Source organism: Megalobrama amblycephala, linkage group LG16 (genome assembly GCF_018812025.1).
Source record: "Megalobrama amblycephala isolate DHTTF-2021 linkage group LG16, ASM1881202v1, whole genome shotgun sequence".
NCBI lineage: Eukaryota > Metazoa > Chordata > Actinopteri > Cypriniformes > Xenocyprididae > Megalobrama > Megalobrama amblycephala.
Genome location: NC_063059.1, coordinates 15,302,937 through 15,311,045, shown reverse-complemented (window position 1 = coordinate 15,311,045; position 8,109 = coordinate 15,302,937). Strand labels below are relative to the sequence as shown.

General features: G+C 37.4%; 1 pseudogene; it reads left to right on the top strand.

Moving 5' to 3' along the window:
* The first annotated feature begins 2,729 nt into the window (after positions 1-2,729).
* Positions 2,730-4,808, top strand: LOC125249291 (annotated as a pseudogene).
* Positions 4,809-8,109: the final 3,301 nt, after the last annotated feature.

Here is an 8,109-nt window from a genome sequence, read left to right as displayed (position 1 = left end):
GCTGAATAGGGCTGAACAGACTCGCCTCGGCCTTCATCCTCCCGTCCCACCGACAACTGATGATATGGAGCCGGACAGAGTCTCTCCCGTCCTGGCCTTCATCCTCCCGTCTCACGACGCCGACATCTGTCGACAACAGTCAGCAGTACGCGCCCACCAATGAGTGTAAGTTGCCGAGTTTGCTTATGCTATAATTAGTAGGTAGTCCACAGTAACTCTACTAAAATTTGTAACCCTCTAACGTGATTCTTTTGTTTATATGCATCAGTATGTTTGACTCATTAGACTCAAGTCAGTTGAGGCTGCAGCTCTCGTGAGTGGGTGTGGTTTCAGCGCCGACAGCGGACACGCCCCCAGCGTTTGAGAGCAGAGAATACTGCTCAATTTTTAAGAGATTATGATAACTTATTTCATTTACTTGCCAGTTTTTTTTAATCATTCATATTTGGCTGGGTGGTTAATAACACATTTTTCTGCGGTGTGAGAAACTCAGAACACATACTTTAAAATGACTTTACAGGGGCTTTAAATAAAAAGTAAAAAATATTTGCCTGTAGAATAAAAACACATCTTTAGCACACAGAATAATGTTCTGTAATTAGACTATTTTGTTGTTTTGATTTTTATAAGTGCACTTTTGAATGATTATGTAATTGTGGCATCCATAATTGTAATTGCGATTAGAAATTTGATTCATTGTGCAGCCCTACACATTACTGACTTGCATTATGAGTTGCTGTGATGAACTTAATCCAAGTTGGATCAGGATCAGCCTCCAACTTCAGTTTTTACATTGATTTTCGGTGTGAATTTTAAACCCAGCCATCAGTGTTTTGATGATTTTGGTTTTCATTGACAGTTGTCACTTTGTTCTTAAAAAAATTACAAAATGTATATGAATAAATATTTTCAAATTGAATATTTCATTGAGATCCAATGTGTGATTTGTGTTGTCTTGTTTTTATTGTTTTATTTTTGAGCAGTGTAGATTTTTTGAAGTAAATCTTTGTGTCTGGCATTCTTTTTAAGCTTGTTGCTGAGGTCATATTGAATATACTCACACTAAGCATTAAGCTTTTGAATCTCTACACCACATGCATGTGACAGACATATTATAAAGTCTAGCCTAGGTTCTCAGATACTGGGATTTCCTTCTCATGTCACTGAATTCTCCATTAACTACTCACCTGCACAGTTTGATTTTATATGGTATCATCGTAATCCTCAGCCATCAAAACATAGGGGTAGACATCACCTTTTCTGTGTTACCATGTTCGATTCTAGAGTACTAGTAAAAGTTAGAGTACTAGTTAAAGTACTCAGTAATATAACCACCCAGATGCTTTACAGGTGTAATAACTTTCACGGGATCAGACTGATGAAGCCTCTGTATGACTGAACGGTCTCACCTGTTTCACTTCATCAGTTTGAATTGAGGCACCATCTGCTGGACACTCAACAAACATCAACACTGGAAAGTAGCCTACTCTGAAATACATGTACGGACACTCTAGACCAGGGGTGTCTAAACTCGGTCCTGAAAGTTTAGCTCTAACTTGCCTCAACACACCTGACTGGAAGTTTCCAGTATGCCTAGTAGACCTTGATTCGCTGGTTCAGGAGTGTTTAACTGGGGTTGGATCTGAACTCTGCAGGATGGTGGCCCTCCAGGAGCAGGATGGACACCCCTGAGCTAGACCATGCATTCACACTCTTTTACTGGAGTGACGAGCTCTTCAGGGCAGGACTCAGCAGTTTACATCACTTACACCAAAAGAAACACAGCTTTCACATCCATGAGGTGAGGATTGTGGACAGAGAAAACTAACGAGATGCATGTGCCATTCATGTGAGGGTGGAGCGTCCCTCATTGAATAGAGGAGGGGTTTGAGACATCATGTGACTCACGTATATAACGCTGTCTTAGAAACGATGCCACGGCGCTGTGTGGACGGGTCAGTGTGCTCCACCGCGGGAGGAGAAGAGGCTCTACCATGAGCAGAGGAACACCATCTACTATGTGGTTAACCTAAGTCATGTGACTTCTATTTGTGTGCTGGTCATGTGACTGCAGCAGGTCCTTCACTTCCTGTGTTTTTACAACTGAGGATGGTGTTTGGATGAACACGTCGTTATGTAGTCCAGTGACTTTTAATAAAGAGTTTGTTTGAGCACTAATAATTTGATGATTTTATTTCTATAATTTAACTGCATGCAGGAAATTTAAAAATAAAGAAATGAAACTAACAGTAAATGTTCTCGTGTGCAAAAGTACATCCTTATAGACTGAGTTCAGATCAGATGTGTGTTGAGCCAGTGTGGTTTACAATATGAACTTTATCACACTGAAGAACAAGCTTCACAACCGCTGTCCTGTCAAAGCCTGATCTCTCTAATGTTAGTGGTTATGGTTATGGTTATTGTTATGGTTATGGTTATAGTTATGGTTATGGTTATGGTTATAGTTATGGTTATGGTTATAGTTATGGTTATAGTTATAGTTATGGTTATGGTTATAGTTATAGTTATGGTTATGGTTATAGTTGTGGTTATGGTTATGGTTATGGTTATAGTTATAGTTATGGTTATAGTTGTGGTTATGGTTATAGTTATAGTTATGGTTATGGTTATAGTTATAGTTATAGTTATGGTTATGGTTATAGTTATGGTTATGGTTATGGTTATAGTTATAGTTATAGTTATGGTTATAGTTATGGTTATGGTTAGGGCACATCACCATCAGATGCTCTTGAGGGACATTCCTATTACAGTTTAAATGTGTTGTAAATTACATTTGAGCATTAATGAAAAAGACAAGCAGCACTTCTCCATCATGCACTGGTACAGTGTCACTATATATAAATATACATATATCAACTCTAGCAGGATTTCAACACTTTAGTCGGTCAGACTAGAGGAAGTTCAGACACACAGGAGGAGCTGACAGTGTTTAGAGGAAGAACTGTAACTATATAACTATATAATGAAGAGAAAGACTGACAGAAACAGAAAATGGCTGATCAGTGTGATCTGTGTCTGCTGGGACTGATCATTCTCTCTTCACTTCTCACAGGTAAAGAAATCTGGATTTTCTCTAAAGACATTTAGTGGAATTAGTCTGGAAAGAGTTGATTTGAACATGCTCAGTTTATTCTTGCACACATTCACGCTGTGATCTCAGAGTTGTGTATTGATACATACAGATCATACTGTATTATTCCTGATACTGGACATAGAGTCACTCAAACATCTGATGATCAACAATTATCTTCATATTCAGAGATTTCAAGAAAAACACTTTATTCTGGAGAGTCTGATGATTGTGTTAATGAGGGAAAAAGACTATGATTTGGATCTTCTGCTTTATATGTTGGTATGTTTTACCTTCATTTATTAATATATAGCATTATGATCAGTTAGATGTACTTTTGTTTCAGGGTCCAGTGGAGTGGATGATCCTCATGTGTTCATCAGTTCTGGTGAAAATGTCCATCTGCCCTGTAATAATGCTCTTTCTGACTGTACATCAACTGTATGGAACTATTACAGTTTCAGACATTCAGCAGGAGTTGAACTGATTACTGGAGGGATAAAGAAGAAAGACATAGAGAGACATGAGAGACTGAGTCTGGGGTCTGACTGCTCTCTGAACATCAAGAACATCACAGAAACAGATTATGGATTTTACACCTGCAGACAATATGTGAATAAACAACAACAAGGACCTGATGAACGTGTTTATCTGCATGTTCTTCATGGTGAGTTTATGATTATGTGGTCAATTTAAAAAGAGTATTTTCTCTTTAAACTTTCCTTTATTGTGTCTTGTGTCTTAGTTTCAGTGCCTCCATCATCATCATCATCCTCACAGACTGAGATCAGTCCAGGTCGCTCTGTGACTCTCTCCTGTCAGTTGTATTCTAGATTATCCTGTGATGATTGGGTTCGTTCTGAGGGACTTCATCTGTTGTGGGTGAATCAGGCTGGTGTTGATCTGAAGACAGACTCCAGATATCAGATATTATTCTCATCAGATCACTGTATCATCACTCTGACTACAACACTCCTGAATGAAGATGACAACAGAGAGTGGAGATGTCAGCTTACTCGCAGAAATCAACTCCAGACCTCAGTCAGATACACTGTCAAGTATTCAGGTGAGAAACAACTATTACTACTGTAAAATATGATGTTAATGTCCTACAGATGAACATCTGAACATTCATCTTCTGATTCCAGTCAGCAGCTCAAACTCTGAGAAGAAATCAAGCCAAACTACAGCAGCAGCTCCTACACAAGGTTCATGATCACATGATCACTGTCACACATCATCAGTCTCTCACTTCACTTATATGTGTCATGATGTGTTGAAGTGAACTAACAGACGTGATCCACAGGTCCAGCTGACACAGCATCAGAAACTGAAGTCAGTGTGACTGCTGGATCATTATTCAGAGGTACGACACGTTCATTTCTACTGACAGCTTTACACCATTAAACTATCAGTCAGTCTGTAAATGCTTCATCAATAACTGTTCATAAACTTCAGTCATGTCCAGTTTCTCTTCTTCTTCTTCTTCTTCTTCCACACGTGTTTCCTGCAGTGATTGTGATTATTGTTGAGATGGCAGTGTTTGCTGCTCCTACTGTGATTCTTCTTCAGATCGTCTGTGCAAGAAGAGCTGGTGAGTTTGAGCTTCACACAATCTGATGATTCACACTCATCTGATCTGGATCAATCATGGTAAAAACACATACGAGAGGTCAGTCGATGCTTTTATTTTGCAGGGAGGAAGGACTCGCAGCACCCAGAGGAAATAGAGAAAACTCCCTGAAGAAATAGTGACACCATCAAGTTTAGATTCAAATATCGTTTACCAATAAAAGGCCAGATTTATGTTCATTTATATGGTTTGATGGATATTTTCCTACAGTGTTGAATGTCATTTTCTTGTGCTTCATATATAAACTGCTTTAAATATGATATTAAATCCAGTAATGGACAGACTGTTTGTAAAATCCTCTCTCTGTTCTGTGTGATGAAGATGATTTGCTGATTCTCATATCTTATCTTTTCATTCCTGTTTTTAGCATCTTTTTCATTTTGAATGATTTCTACTAATTTTCTTAATTAAACCTCTCTAATTGTTTAATATGTCTCCTTGCCTGAGATGTTTGTCACAAATATGGTGATTCATGAGCTTGTAAAGTGAGGATGAACAGCAGCAAAGATAAACTAATAGTGAAATGATTCATTCATGTTCGTAATAATTCACATAACTTTATTCTGGTTAGTTCAGAAATCCACTTTGATAAACTGATGACTTTAACACACTTCACCTTCTGTCACAGCCGGGTTACAAGAGCACAGTTATTGGTTTAGACTTGATATGAACTAGATATGAACTAATCATTAACTAATGAAGAGCAATTCATAACTTCTAAAACTGCTATACTTCATTTATTATTTTAGTTACAGAAGTTTTGGATGGATATGAACCATCTTAATATTGTAAGAAAGTCTTGACTCTGGAATAAATGAAAACATCACTGTAAAAAACATTTCATGTTCTCTGCTCCCTTTATAATGTGCTCTCTCTCCTCTTAATGGGAGAAATGAAGCTTTTTAAAGCTTTGAATCAACTGAACCAATTGCTTCACAAATTGATTCATTGTTTGGAAGCGTTCGAATCATCACACCCCTGCTGGTCAGAACAGTGTAAATGCAACAAAAACTCAGACCAAACATGCATAAAAACACCTTTTACAAACCTATTGTAAATGTTTTTACTGAAAGTAAAATTTATCATTTGCAGTTAACAAATCATCTAATAAAATTTAAATATCAAATACTTGATTAAATATCAATATCTGTGTAATATTGTTTACTTTTATCAATTTTGAGGCGTTTGCACTGCAAAAAAATGCTGTTCTTACTTTTTGTCTTGTTTCCAGTCCAAATATCTAAAAATTCTTAGATCAAGAAGCATTTTCTTGACAAGTAAAAATTATTTTCTTGTTTTTAGGACAAAAACTCTAAGTTTTTATATCAAAAAGCATATTATATCACTCCTTGCCTTGCAACATGCCATGGGTGGGTGTTTCTGGCAACTGCATAGTATAGGTTTTTTCCATCTTCTATAAAAGATAAGAAAGAAAAAGACAGAAAGATGAAGTCATGTTGTGGTTGAATAGCTCCATGCAAGCATAGTATTCACACTGTAAAAATAATTCTAAAAATCTAAGATTTAAGTAATTTGAACTGTGAAACTCATGATACAGGTGAATAGTATTATATCAACAATATTCACACTATTAAATCAACAAAATAGAGGACTCTACACATTCACTTTACTCACTCGTGTTATTTTTCATATGAGTAACAGGGCTGAAAGTACCAGGATTGAGTTTAGCAAAAATGATCAAATACATGACATGTGTAGTATATTTTTAAGTATTTTTTTTTTTTAATGTAGTAAGTATAATATCAATGTACTAGTAGTAAACTTGTAAATATCCTGCTTAGGACTAAATTGGCCTGATTTATTATATAAAAAGCATATGTTCAATTATACTATAAGTGTAACAGTAGTAAACTTTAAGTGCACAACTAGTTCACAACCATGTTTCTCAGTTGTACTGCATCTGTACTACAAATTAATGCTATGTATACTAGTACTTTACTATGTTAATACTTGTAGTACATTTGTAGTACAAACCTGATTCCAAAAAAGTTGGGACACTGTACGAATTTTGAATAAAAACAGAATGCAATGATGTGGAAGTTTCAAATTTCAATATTTTATTCAGAATACAACATAGATGACATTTCAAATGTTTAAACTGAGAAAATGTATCATTTTAAAGGAAAAATAAGTTGATTTTAAATTTCATGGCATCAACACATCTCAAAAAAGTTGGGACAAGGCCATGTTTACCACTGTGTGGCATCCCCTCTTCTTTTTATAACAGTCTGCAAACGTCTGGGGACTGAGGAGACAAGCTGCTCAAGTTTAGGAATAGGAATGTTGTCCAATTCTTGTCTAATACAGGCTTCTAGTTGTTCAACTGTCTTAGGTCTTCTTTGTCGCATCTTCCTCTTTATGATGCGCCAAATGTTTTCTATGGGTGAAAGATCTGGACTGCAGGCTGGCCATTTCAGTACCCGGATCCTTCTTCTACGCAGCCATGATGTTGTAATTGATGCAGTATGTGGTCTGGCATTGTCATGTTGGAAAATGCAAGGTCTTCCCTGAAAGAGACGACGTCTGGATGGGAGCATATGTTGTTCTAGAACTTGGATATACCATGGCATCCCAGTTTTCCAAAAAGAACTTCGTCTGACCACAGTGTGACCACAGAAAATTTCCACTTTGCCACAGTCTATTTTAAATGAGCCTTGGCCCAGAGAAAACGCCTGCGCTTCTGGATCGTCATCCGGACTAAAGAGGACAAGGACAACCCAAGTTGTTTTCAGCGCTCAGTTCAGAAGCCTGCATCTCTGATGGTATGGGGTTGCATGATGTTTAGATATGGCTTCTTTTTTGACCTATAGAATTTTAGCCGGCAACGGCAAATGACACGGTGGATTGTGTTCACGACAATGTTTTCTGGAAGTATTCCTGAGCCCATGTTGTGATTTCCATTACAGTAGCATTCCTGTATGTGATGTAGTGCCGTCTAAGGGCCGAAGATCACGGGTATCCAGTATGGTTTTCCGGCCTTGACCCTTACGCACAGAGATTGTTCCAGATTCTCTGAATCTTTGGATGATATTATGCACTGTAGATGATGATAACTTCAAACTCTTTGCAATTTTTCTCTGAGAAACTCCTTTCTGATATTGCTCCACTATTTTTCGCTGCAGCATTGGGGGAATTGGTGATCCTCTGCCCATCTTGACTTCTGAGAGACACTGCCACTCTGAGAGGCTCTTTTTATACCCAATCATGTTGCCAATTGACCTAATAAGTTGCAAACTGGTCCTTGAGCTGTTCCTTATATGTACATTTAACTTTTCTGGCCTCTTATTGCTACCTGTCCCAACTTTTTTAGAATGTGTAGCTCTCATGAAGTCCGTAATGAGCCAATATTTGGCATGACATTTCA